The sequence below is a fragment of the Apaloderma vittatum genome, unplaced genomic scaffold (genome assembly GCF_000703405.1).
Source record: "Apaloderma vittatum isolate BGI_N311 unplaced genomic scaffold, ASM70340v1 scaffold28010, whole genome shotgun sequence".
Classification (NCBI taxonomy): Eukaryota; Metazoa; Chordata; class Aves; order Trogoniformes; family Trogonidae; genus Apaloderma; species Apaloderma vittatum.
In genome coordinates, this window is record NW_009693285.1 from 1 (window position 1) to 314 (window position 314).

Genomic DNA, 314 nt, shown 5'->3' on the forward strand with positions numbered 1-314 from the left:
CCGTCCTCCTGACCAGCCTGGGGAGCAAATCAGGCTTCCTGGCAAGGGGAGCCCAGCACCTCATCTTGCTGCTGCTCTCTCCAGCCCCACGGTGCCTGCCGAATCGTGCCTGTGGACTCGGGCGCCGAGGCTGGGCTGTGCCGAGAGGAGAGCTCACGCTCTGCTCGCGTGGTGCTGGAAAATGTTTGCTTTTTGTGCAATACCCCGATGTCGCTGACTTCTGTTCCACTGCTGTGTTTTCTCGCACGGCATCTCTGAGCTGTCCCTGGACACGGCAGAAGAGGGTCCCTGCTCAGCCCGGGGCTTTGCAGTGC